We start from the raw sequence: 13,057 nt of genomic DNA on the forward strand, positions 1-13,057 counted from the left end.
TAGTTAACATGAACACTAACATGGAATGGTAAAAAGCTTGCAACGTTAATGAGAAAAGTGATCACCAATAATGCCGGTGAAGCCATCCATAGCTCACGTTACTTGCCACGTTAACTAAGTTAACGTGGTAATTAACGTAGAAGCAAAAGAGAACTCCAACGTTAAGAGAAAATGTGAACACTAATAACGATTTTCTCCAACGTTAGTGGTAAAAGTGAACACCACTAACGTTGGAAAACTTGGCAATGATCCACGTTAAGAGTCATGTTAACTTAGTTAACGTGAACTCTAACGTGGAAAAGGAAAACAAAAGCCAACGTTAGTGACACTCACTTTTGTCACTAACATTGGATCAACTAGCATTGCCAACGTTAACTTTCACGTTAAGACTATTAACGTGAAAGTTAACGTGGAGTTGAGATCAAAGAGCCAACCTTAGTGACACTCACTTTTGTCACTAACGTTGGAAGATGGCATCACTACTACGTTAAGAGCCACGTTAACTTAGTTAACGTGAGTTCTAACGTAGAGAATTTGGGCATTTGGAGCGTTAGTGACAAAGGTGAGTGTCACTAACGCTCTCAAAGGTGAGACACACCCATGTTAAGAGTCACGTTAGCTACACTAACGTGAATTCTAACGTAGGAACAAAAGGCACCAAGCAACGTTAATGGGAAAAGTGATTCCCAATAACGTTCGCGAAGGGGTATAAGCCAACGTTATTGGGAAAAGTGAGTCCCAATAACGTTGGCCAAAAATTGAGAAAGCAACGTTAGTGGTCACGTTAAGACCACTAACGTTGGAGTTAACGTGGGTACATAAGGGTCGAAGGTTAGTGGAAAAAGTGAATGCCACTAACGTTCTCGAACCCACAATGGCACTCAACGTTAATCTCACTAAATACCCAACCCTAATTCATATTTCTCTGCAAGCTGGGCCCACTAAAGATGAGAACTGCTTCAACTCAAGATCCAAAGCCCACATCCAAGACTTGAAGAACTCACTAGAAGATTAGGAGGAGTAGTATATATAGGAGTAGTTTTGAACTATAGAGAAGCGGGGCACTTTTGGGAACTACTCTCTGTATATTTACTTTTCTGCACTTTTGGCATGGATTCTTCTTTTCTGCCATTTTTCATTTCTAGAGCTATGAACAACTAAACCCTTTCCTTGGGTTAGGGAGATCTATTGTAATTTGATGGATCAATTATAGTTTTCATTCTTCTTCTTCTTTCTTTTCTCTTGATCTTACTAGAAAGCTTTCAATCTTAATTCAATTGGTTAGTTGTCTTGGAAAAGAAACTCTCCATAATTGGATCTCCTTTGAGCCTTGGAAAAGGGATGAGGAGATCATGCTAGAAATGTTTTCTCATGTTGGACCGAATTGGGGTTTGGGCAGATATAGTGACATGTAATCCTCCCAATACTTTGATTTGGAAATACATGTGGTATAATCAGTGACCACACTTCATCTCTTCCCATGAGCAATTAAATCAACGAATTGGGCAATTGTTCAAGCTTAGAGAGATTGGATTGCCAAGGAATTGGGATCCAATCACTTAAGATTGCCAAGGAGATCAATGAATGCATTGATTGAGGAAGAGATGAGAATGAACTTGATCCGAAGAATGCAACATCTCCTGAACCCAATGATTTTCCCATTTCTAATCTTACCCATTCTCTTTACTTTCTGCCATTTATTTTCATGCTCATTACCCCAAATCCCCATTTAAGATTCTGCACTTTAATTTCTGTTATTTACTTTCCAGTCATTTAAATTTCTACAAGTTCTCAATCTAAATTCTGTTTAGCTCAACTAGCATATTCTTCTAACTAAAGTTGCTTGACCAATCAATCCTTGTGGGATTCGACCTCACTCTATTGTGAGTTTTACTTGACGACAATTTGGTATACTTGCCGAAGGGAAATTTGTTGAGAGACAAGTTTTCATGCATCAACGGTGATGTTTCCTAAGCTCCACACAGAATTCAGCATTTACCATAAAAACACACATCAAAACAAGGGAGTCCAACCAATCGGAATCCCCTCAGGGACCTTAGAGGACATCTCTACAATATTTTTGCGAGAAGACATAGCCAACTAGTCCTACAAACAAAAAAGGAGATTGGATTACTAAAAAACATCTCGGACAAAATCAAAACAACTCAGCCAGCATAGTCCAGCACAGTACAAGCAGCAAAAGGAAACCCCAGGACCCACAAAAGATCCAGGGGCATCCTTTGGAGGCAATCAGGGAACAAGGATTCAGGAAAATCTACAAGACTAACACAGCAAGGACAAAGAGAAACCCTTTCTCAGAAAGTAACATCCCAAAAAGAAAAAAGAAAGTCATTACCACCAGAAAGCCATCAAAATAGCTACCTTCCAAATTTAAGTCTTAGCTTATCAACAAACAAAAAGCAAAAGAACGCGAAGAAAATCAAACGAGCCATCAAAAGAAAAAGTTCTTTTACGGATTCATCAGCAAAGAAAGCTAGCAGCATGACGAAAAACATCAAAGGAGCAATCTCCCGGAAAAATAAGTAGGTTCATACAATTCGCAAAAGAAGAAAAATAGCAGTATGAACCCTAGAATACAGAGGGACCATCTCAAAGGCAAGAAAAACCCCCCGAACAGTAAACAAGTAGGCGCACAGTGATACGAAAAGAATCAAACTTTCCAGCGTGTATTTAAAGCAAAAATCAAAGCTTTATAAAAATCGAAGGCAAAGCAACGAAAGAAGTAAGGGAGCAGAAAGTAAAACCAACCTGGAGAAAGGAGAAAAGCTTTGAAAGGCTGAAAGACGAAGCAATGAAAGACGTTCCGCGAAGCAAAAGAATCAACAATTACCAAGTGACGTCACAAGAGAAATGCAAAAATGCAAATTTCAGACGAAAACAGAAGGGGAGAAAGAAAAGAGGAAGTTATAGCAAAGAAGCAAGAGAAGAGAAATCATTTTTGTGAAAAAGTTCAAAATGAATGAAGAAACGGAGCATTAAAAGAATTAATGAGGTTACTAAACCCTCGCGCATTCCCAAAGCAGGGAGACGCGCATTTTCAAAAGAATAAAATTCAAAAGAAACGTTCCGCATTCAAAGGAGAACTCTACAAAGAAGAAATCGACAAAATGCTTGAGTTCAGTTTCACCCGAGAAGGTTCGAAGTCCTACAAACTAAGACACGACCTCCAAAAAAAGACCGAGCTCGAGCAGGGGCACTGTTCATACCTTCGGTCAAGCTGTCCGACCCGGGATGTTTGGCGACAAAGCGACTGACCTCTTCAGGTCAGTAAAGGGCCCAAATAGAGGAACACAACCCAAATCCAAAGGCAGCCCAAGCCTATAGAGATAAGGGCGGTTCCCTTGAAGATAAGCTGACCTCACCCAAAGATAAGATAAGATAAGATAAGATAACCAACTTATCTTATCTAAGAAGGTCAGCCCACACTATTATAAATACACTGGAGCACCCAGGTATAACTCATACTCTGATTCTACTAAAAACCTGTTTAATACCCTTGCTAACTTAAGCATCGGAGTCCCTTGCAGGTACCACCACCCTCCGGTGACAAAGAATCAGCAGCATTGACAGTCCCACAAATCGGATGCGGTAGCTCTGGTCACCACCTACACGCCGGACACGTCATCTCCAACCAGCACAGAAGATCTCGACCGAGATCGACCTACAGTTTCAGGTAACCCTCGGAACAAAAATCAATTTCAAAATCTTTTCTAACTTCTTATCTTTCCAAAATTGATTTTTAAATCTTTTTCAATTAAGTACTTAACTTTTTGTTTGATTTTAAAATTCTTATCTTTTTCAAAACCACCTAACTACTTTTCTCTCTCTAATTTTCGAAAATCATTAACTTCTTTTTCAAAATTCTTTTTAATTAACTAATTATTTTAAATTTTAATTTTATTCTATTTTTTCTCTTAATTTTCGAACTCTAACAAAATTTTAAAATAAAAACAAAAATATTTTCCTTTTTCTTTTAATTATTTTCGAAAACTCTCGCTCTCATCTTCTTCTATTTATTTATTTAATCACTAACACTCTTCTCTTCTTCTTATAATTCGAACACTCTCTCCCTCTCTGTGTTCGAATTCTTTATCTCTTCTCTTTACATCATTCTTCTATTCTTTTCTTCTTCTACTCACATAAAGGAATCTCTATACTGTGACATAGAGGATTCCTCTTTCTTTTCTGTCCTATTCTTTTTCATATGAGTAGGAGCAAAGACAAGGACATTCCTATTGAAGCAGATTCTGAACCTGAAAAGACTCTGAAGAAGAAGCTAAGAAAAGCTAAAGCACAACAATCCAGATAAAACATTACAGAGAATCTCGAAAAAGCAGTAATGGCCGAACCCAAAAACAATGCAAAGAAGATGCTTGGTGGTTTTACTACACCAAATTCCAACTTCCATGGAAGAAGCATATCAATCCCTGCCATTGAAGTAAACAATTTTGAGCTAAAGCCTCAATTAGTTTCTTTGATGCAACAGAATTGCAAGTTTTATGGACTTCCATCAGAAGATCCTTTTCAGTTCTTAACTGAATTCTTGTAGATCTGTAATATTGTTAAGACCAATGGAGTTAATCCCGAGGTCTATAAGCTTATGCTTTTCCCTTTTGCTGTAAGAGACAGAGCTAGAATATGGTTGGACTCTCAACCTAGAGATAGCCTGAACTCTTGGGATAAGCTGGTCACGGCTTTCTTAGCCAAATTTTTTCCACCTCAAAAGCTGAGCAAGCTTAGAGTGGATGTTCAAACCTTTGGGCAGAAAGAAGGTGAATCCCTCTATGAAGCTTGGGAAAGATACAAACAACTGACCAAAAAGTGTCCTTCTGACATGCTCTCAGAATGGACCATCCTGGATATATTCTATGATGGTCTGTCTTAATTGTCTAAAATGTCATTAGACCATTCTGCAGGTGGATCTATTTACCTGAAGAAAATGCCTGCAGAAGCTCAGGAACTCATTAAAATGGTTACAAATAACCAGTTCATGTACACCTCTGAAAGGAATCCTGTGAGTAATGGGACACCTCAGAGGAAGGGAGTTCTTGAAATTGATGCTCTGAATGCCATATTGGCTCAGAATAAAATGTTAACTCAACATGTCAATATGATTTCTCAGCGTCTGAATGGATTGCAAAATGCATCCAACAGTACTAAAGAAGCATCTTCTGAAGAAGAAGCTTATGATCTTGAGAACCCTGCAATGGCAGAGGTGAATTACATAGGTGAAGCCTATGGAAACACCTATAATTTATCATGGAGAAATCATCCAAATTTCTCATGGAAGGATCAACAAAAGCCTCAACAAGGCTTTAACAATAACAATGATGGAAGAAACAGGTTTAGCAATGGCAAGCCTTTTCCATCGTCCTCTCAACAACAGACAGAGAATTCTGAGCAAAACCAATCTAGCTTAGCAAATATAGTCTCTGATCAGAAACTTAGAGGCACAAGTGGGTCAGCTGAGTAAAAGGGTTACTGAAACTCCTCCTAGCACTCTCCCAAGCAATACAGAAGAAAATCCTAAGAGAGAGTGCAAGGCCATAACCTTACTTAGTGTGGTCAAACCTGGAAAGAGTGAAAAGGCAGTGATTCCCAGTAAGGAAGACCTCAGGGAACGTCCACTGGCCATTAAGGAGTACCCCAATGAGGAACCAAAGGAATCTGAGGCTCATATAGAGACCATAGAGATTCCTTTGACCTTTCTTTTACCATTCATGAGCTCTGATGACTATTCATCTTCTGAAGAAGATGAAGACATTGCTGAAAGGCAAGTTGCCCAGTATTTAGAAGCAATCATGAAGTTGAATGCCAAGCTATTTGGTAATGAGACTTGGGAGGATGAACCTCCATTGCTCATTAATGAACTGAATACATGGGTTCAGCAAACTTTACCTCAAAAGAAATAGGATCCTGGTAAATTTTTAATACCCTGTACCATAGGCACCATGACCTTTGAGAAGGCTCTGTGTGACCTAGGGTCAGGTATTAACCTCATGCCACTCTCTGCAATAGAAAAACTAGGAATCTTTGAGGTACAAGCTGCAAGAATCTCACTAGAGATGGCAGACAAATCAATGAAACAGGCTTATAGACTCGTAGAGGACGTGCTAGTGAAGGTTGAAGGCCTTTACATCCCTGCTGATTTCATTATCCTAGACATTGGGAAAGATGAGGATGAATCCATCATCCTTGGCAGACCTTTCCTAGCCACATCAAAAGCTGTGATTGATGTTGACAGAGGAGAATTGGTCCTTCAATTGAATGAGGACTACCTTGTATTCAAGACTCAAGGTTCTCCTTCTGTACACATGGAGAAGAAGCATGAACAGCTTCTCTCAATACAGAGTTAAACAAAGCCCCCACTTTCAAACTCTAAGTTTGGTGTTGGGAGGCCCCAACCATGCTCAGATTATCTATGAGGCTCCATGAGAGCCCACTGTCAAGCTATTGACATTAAAGAAGCGCTTATTGGGAGGCAACACAATTTTTATTTATCTATGTTAAATTTCCATTTTCTATTATTATTTCATGCTTTCTTTAGGTTGATGATCATGTGGAGTCACAAAAACAACTGCAAAAATCAAAGCAAATTAAAAAACAGCATTAAAAACAGCACACCCTGGAGAATAAGCTTACTCGCGTTTAAACGCCAGTAAGAGTAGCAGAATGGGCGTTAAACGCCCAGTCTGGCACCATTTTGGGCGTTTCACGCCAGGAAATGTATAAAAGCTGGTGTTTAACGCTAGAAACAGGCAGCAGTTTAGTGTTAAACGCCAGAATTACATTCTAAGGGCGTTTTGCACGCCTAAATAGAGCAGGGATGAGAAGTCCTTGACCCCTCAGGATCTGTGGACCCCATGATGACTTACATCATCTACCTTTTTTCTTGCAAAAAAAGGACCATAAAAGAGGCATAATCTCATTCGATCATTGCAATTCTTGCCTTAAATGATGAATATCATAGTACATTACTTTGAAATGAGTTTGTGCTGGATTTCAGGTGGAGAAGACATCAAAAATGGGAAAGAAAACAACAAAATAAGTTGGGCGTGTAAAGCAGGCATGCCACTTGGAACAAACGCCACAAAAATGTGTTGGCGTGGCACGCCAGAAGCTGGACGTGGCACGCTGGTACAACATTCCAGAGGAAAAAATTGAAGACCATCAAAGGGGAGTGGCACGCCAGGAGCAGGGCGTGGCACGCGAACCCGTTACCAGAAGAACCATCACTATGGCGTGCCACTTTGTGTCGAAGGCATGGCACGCCAACCCCAGAGTTCACTTGGGCGTGCCACTTGAAAACCAAGGCGTGGCATGCCAAGCTTATAAGACCCACAACTGAATGGGCATGCCACTTGAGCAACAAGGCATGGCACACCAGTGAACAAGGAGACAATGCAAAAGCTGGGCGTGCCACTTGGTATCGAAGGCGTGGCACGCCAACTCAAGAACTCCCACTAAGGCGTGCCACTTGAGTAATGAAGCGTGGCACGCTAGCACCTAAGAAGGCCAAATAAAGCTGGGCTTGCCACTTGGTATTGAAGGCGTGGCACGCCAGCTTAATTATCTCACTTTGGCATGCCACTTGAACATCTAGGCGTGGCACGCCAACATCTGGGACCATGGAAAATAAAGGGCATGACATGCCAGTCTCATGGCGTGACACACTGGAAGTGTTTTCCAGAGAAGGAATTAAAGGGCCCGTGAACTCAGGCATGTCACTTGGGAGATGAGGCGTGGCACGCCAACAAGAAGAAGAAGCAAATGAAGGACGTGACACGCCAATCTCATGGCGTGGCACGCTGGTAGTATTTTCCAGAGAGGAAGAAGAGGAGCCAATGAACTCAGGCGTGCCACTTGGATGACGAGGCGTGGCACGCCGGCAAGGCGGTGAAACCTTAAGAAGGGCGTGCCACGCTGGTACAAATCTCCAGAAGCATAGAGATAAGGAAAGTGACCTTGGGCGTGCCACTTTGGTTCGAAGGCATGGCACGCCAGGTTGCTTTGCCCTTTAAAATGCCTTGGGCGTGCCACTTTGGTTCGAAGGTGTGGCATGCCAGGTTGCTTTGCCCTTTAAAATGCCTTGGGCGTGCCACTTTGGTTCGAAGGCATGGCACGCCAGGCTACTTTACCCTTTAAAATGTCCTGGGCATGCCACTTAGGCTCGAAGGCGTGGCACGCCAGGGGTGAAACAGAGGACAGTGTGCCACTTGAATGAAGAAGCGTGGCACGCCAAATTAGAAACAGAAGGAGCGTGACACGCCAGAGAAGTTCCAGTCACATGCCAGCTGGAAGATCACGTTTGTTGAGTTTCTTTTCCCTCGAAATTGTAAATTTTCTTGATCTAGGAGTAGTATAAATACCCTTGGAAGTATTGGAAAAGGGGTTAGCAAGTCACAGAGTCTAGTTTTGGTGGATTTCACTTTTAGTTTTCACACTTCATCTCTTCCATCTTTTGTACTTTCTCTCTGAGCTATGAGTAGCTAAATTCCCTCTCATTGAGAGAGGGAGCTCTATTATACTTGATGGATTAATGATAGTAAATTTCTTCTTTTCTTCATCTTCTCTTTGATTTGGTAGAAGGAATTTCGATTTTAATGCTTAGTGTTCAATTAACTTGGAAAAGAGATTGAATGCAAAATGGGTTTCATGGGAACCTTGGAAAAGAAAACATGAAACCATGCTAGAAATCTCTTTTCACACTTGACTAGAGTCTAGGTTTTGGTGTTTGGATATGGTGACATACAATTCACCCTCTACCTAGACCTATGATGATGTGTGGTATAATCAGGGACCAAGCATATCTCTCTTCATGAGCAATTAGACCAAGGAAATGGCTATTGATCAAGATCTGAGAGATTGAGTCACCAAGGGATTGGGGCTCAATCAATCATGATTGCCAAGAGGTCAATGAGTTGCATGATTGAAGAGGATATGAGCTGGAATTAATCCAAAGAGACAATATCTCCTGATCTCAATGAATTCCCCCATTCTTATCTGTCCCATTCTTTTATAGCTTTACTTACATTCTGCAAAATCCCATTCTCCTTTACATTCTTGTTATTTCTATTTCCGCATTTTATTGCTTTCTTTTATTTCTTTTGCAATTTATGTTTCTGCCATTTATAATTCTGCACACACAACTTATTCTGTTGAGCTTGACTAATTCACCAATTGATTAAAATTGCTCAAATCTACCAATCTCTGTGGATACGATCCCACTCCACTGTGGGTTAATACTTGACGATAATTGATGACAAGTCATCATATACCCATTTTTCAAGCTAATTTCACTTGTTTTGTTAGCATTTATGCACTTTCTTGCATCCTAAGTTAGTGATTTGGAGTAAAAATGCATGACTTCTCTAAATCAAGCAACCACTATGAAATTAATGATAAATCATGAGGTTTAAGCTAATTTTAATTGCATTTTAATTGATTTATAAGCCTCTTGAATTTAGTGATACTTTGAGTGGTTGTTTGGTTTATTTTAGGTGAAGAAAAGAAAAGAAAATGAAAAGCGTGGCCTAAGAAGCGTGACAAAAGAAAAGGGAAGCGTGGCCAAAGAAGAGAGAAGCGTGCCTCAACTAATGGGGAAAGCAACCTTGCCCTCCACAAGGGCAGAATGCCCTCTAGGAGGGCAGCACTAAGTGACCGAACCAAGACAAGGCAACCTTGCCCTACCCACTCCAAGGGCAGAGCACAAAATGGTGCCTTGGAGCCAAGAGAAGCAAATTCTGCCCTGCCCTTGTGGAGAGCAGGATCGGGCACATCAAGGAAAGAAATCCAAGGAAAAATAGCTCCCATGCATGCCACAAGGTTCGAACAAGGGACCATGAGGAAGCCAAGAACTAAGGGTGACTATGGTGCCAAGAAACCAAGAAAATAACTAGCGTGTTTGCTTCCTCCCAGGATCGAACCCACGACGTGAAGGAAGGATCCTGCCCTGCCCTTGGCGCGGGCAGGGCAGCAATTGGAATAGCGCACCACACAAGATTTTCTGGCGCACCAAAATTTCTTCCTGGCGCACCAATTCCTTCCTTGGCACGATCCTGGCGCGCGCGTTCCTTCCCTGGCGCACCAAACCGATCCTGCCCTGCCCTTGGCGCGAGCAGGGCAGCCTCCAAAGCACCAACGCGCGTCCCGCGCACCAAAATTTCCTTTCCTGGCGCACCAAATTCCTCCTCTGGCAGCACCAACGCACGCACGCTTCAACCTTGGCAGCACCAACTTTCCCGCCCTGCCCTTGGCGCGGGCAGGGCAGCCTCTGGCGCGCACAGACTCGCATCACAAGCACCAAGGCCGCACCAAATCACACCACCATGCATCAATTTTCTGCCCTGCCCTCCACAAGGGCAGGGCAGCCTCCTGGGAGTGGTTTTTGGGCCAAAATTCAAATTAAAAATAAATTTGAATTCATTTCTTCACCAATCCAAAAGCCCATCCAAATCCCATTATCCAAGAATAGAAAGTGTATAAATAGGACTTAGTTTGATGTAATTAGGACCTTTATGCTCACTTTTGAATTGTTACTTTTACCTTGGCTTTTGAATTTTCATTTTCACATTCCTTTGGAGCTTTGACTCTCTTGGAATTGTTCTGGAGAGAATTGGCCGAGACTTCAGAGGATCAAGGGAGAGTTGATTGATCTCCTTCCTCAATTCCCTTGGGCAATTCTACTCTTCTGTTTTCTGAGTTGTGGATGTGTGAAATTGGGGAAATTCTGTCCCAATTCCCATTCAAACTCTTTGCATTATATTTTCTGCATAATTCAATCCAAATTCTGTTCTTCTACTGCTTCATCTTTAATTTTCTGTCAATTGCTTAGTAACTTCAGATCTGGGAAGGAAATTGGGTTTTAGGCTCTGCTACCTAAGCCCTTGGGATCCTGAGATCACTTTTGGTTCCTCTGTGAACCTTTACTGCACTTAAATTTCCTTGCTGTTTAAATTTCCTGTTTGCATCCAATTCATTTCTGCTACCTTCTTTACTGCAATTTACTTCTTCTTGTTTAGATCCTGCAATCCCATTCCTCAATTCCCCTTTACATTCAGCAATTTATCTTTCTTGCCATTTAAGTTACTGCAATTTAAGTTTCTTGCACTTTAAGTTTCAGTCATTTACTTTCTTGCTCTTTAAGTTTCTGCACTTTTACTCTTCTGTTCTTTATTTTACTGTATTTCTCCCTTCCCCCTTTACATTTACTGTCATTTAATTTCTGATAAACACAAATCACTCAACCAACACTTGATTCGCTTGACTAAACCACCCACTAAACTAAAATTGCTCAATCCTTCAATCCCTGTGGGATCGACCTCACTCATGTGAGTTATTATTACTTGATGCGACCCGGTACACTTGCCGGTGAGTTTTGTGTTGGATCGTTTTCCACACATCAATAATTTTGGTGTGCTTGTCAAGAGCGGATTCATCAATATTATTGGGGAAGGGTAGTGAATTTTGCCCATCAAGTTTTATGGCGCCGTTACCAGGGATTGGTTTGAACTTGACAATGATTAAACCAATTGGAGAGCTAGATTAAGCATTTTTTTATTATTTTTTATTTTTTTATTCATTTCCTTGTGTAACCTTTAAATTCCTTTCTAATCTCTGTTTTTCTTTCTTGTCTTTCTGAGATTTCTTTAGCTATTCATTGTTTATACTTTCACTCTCTAACTGTTTGATTAATTGCATTACTCAAGCTAATCACTAATTTTAACTAAGGAGATTTCTTCACTTGCTCTTTTCTTGCTGTGTGTTGGCTGTATGACAGGTAGAAGAGGAGAGACTTCATCCTCTTTTGATAGTGAACCTGAGAGAACCTTCATTAGATTGAGGAGGGAGGCTAGAGGCAAGGGTATAGTTAGAGAAGAACCAGTAGAAGAAGATCTAACAACCACCATGGAAGATGAAGTGCACGAAGATGTTGGAGGAGGAGCTGGAAATCAAGCTGGGCAAAAGAGGAGAGTCTTAGGCTCCTATATCAACCCAAATCCAGGAAACTGTGGCAACAGCATCCTCAAGCCAAAAATCCATGCCAACAACTTTGAGTTAAAACCTCAACTCATCACACTAGTCCAGAATAACTGCTCATACTTAGGCGGTGTTCAAGAAAATCCAAATTAATATCTCAACACATTCTTGAGAATATGCGATACTGTAAAGTCCAATGGTGTACACCCTGACACCTACAAACTACTTCTGTTCCCTTTCTCACTCAAAGATAAGGCAACAAAGTGGTTAGAATCATTCCCCAAGGAGAGCCTAACCACATGGTAGGATGTTGTGAACAAGTTTCTAGTGAGATTTTACCCTCCACAGAGGATCAACAGGCTAAGAGCTGAGGTGCAAACCTTCAGATAGCTAGATGATGAAACACTCTATGAGGCCTGGGAGAGGTTTAAAGATCTAACAAGGAAATGCCCACCGGATATGTTTAATGAGTGGGTGCAGCTCCACATTTTCTATGAAGGATTAACCTATGAATTGAGGAAGGCTGTAGACCACTCTTCAGGGGGTTCACTCAACAAGAAGAAGACCATTGAGGAAGCCATAGATGTCATTGAAACTGTAGCTGAGAATGACTACTTCTATGCTTCAGAAAGAGGCCAAAAGAAGGGAGTGCTGGAACTCAATTCTATGGATGCCCTGTTGGCACAAAACAAGGCAATTGTAGCACAATTGGCAGCCTTAACCAAGAAAATGGAAAACAATCAAGTTGCAGTTGTCCAAGCTCAAACACCACCCCAAGAAGAAAATGAACCAGAAATTGAATGTGAGTAAGCAAACTATGTGCATAACCCTTCTCGACCACCATATGACCCTAACTCTAAGACATATAACCTAGGATGGAAGAACCACCCAAATTTTGGGTGGGGGAACCAACAAAGTCACAACCAAGAGCACAACAAACCATACCAAGCCAATCAATACCAGAATCACAATTCCAACCATCAGTCAAATAACAACAGACCTTACCACAATCTACCTCACACATCATATTCTTCCAACTAGCAAACACACCACCATC

Source organism: Arachis stenosperma, chromosome 2 (assembly GCF_014773155.1).
Source record: "Arachis stenosperma cultivar V10309 chromosome 2, arast.V10309.gnm1.PFL2, whole genome shotgun sequence".
In the NCBI taxonomy this organism is placed as follows: domain Eukaryota; kingdom Viridiplantae; phylum Streptophyta; class Magnoliopsida; order Fabales; family Fabaceae; genus Arachis; species Arachis stenosperma.